The sequence below is a fragment of the Penaeus monodon genome, chromosome 28 (genome assembly GCF_015228065.2).
Source record: "Penaeus monodon isolate SGIC_2016 chromosome 28, NSTDA_Pmon_1, whole genome shotgun sequence".
NCBI classification, from domain to species: domain Eukaryota; kingdom Metazoa; phylum Arthropoda; class Malacostraca; order Decapoda; family Penaeidae; genus Penaeus; species Penaeus monodon.
The window spans coordinates 28498984-28499212 of record NC_051413.1 but is presented as its reverse complement, the minus strand read 5'-3'; positions in this window follow the sequence as shown (position 1 = coordinate 28499212).

Below are 229 nucleotides of genomic sequence, written 5' to 3'. Positions count from 1 at the left end.
TCCCTCAGCCCTGAAAAGCCTAAATCTATCGGGTCTCGGAGCAGCCTGGATTCCGACAGCCTGTAACGCGACCTACACATGCAAGCGAAACAATAATCGATCGGGTCCTGTCTTTACGCGCCGGGGACTTTCTCGCGTTGTTGTAATAACGCTGTCTGGTTCCCCGGCCTCCGCGAGCGGCCTTGAACTCACGAACGAACACCAAGGGCTCCCGTGTAAGCCATATCTT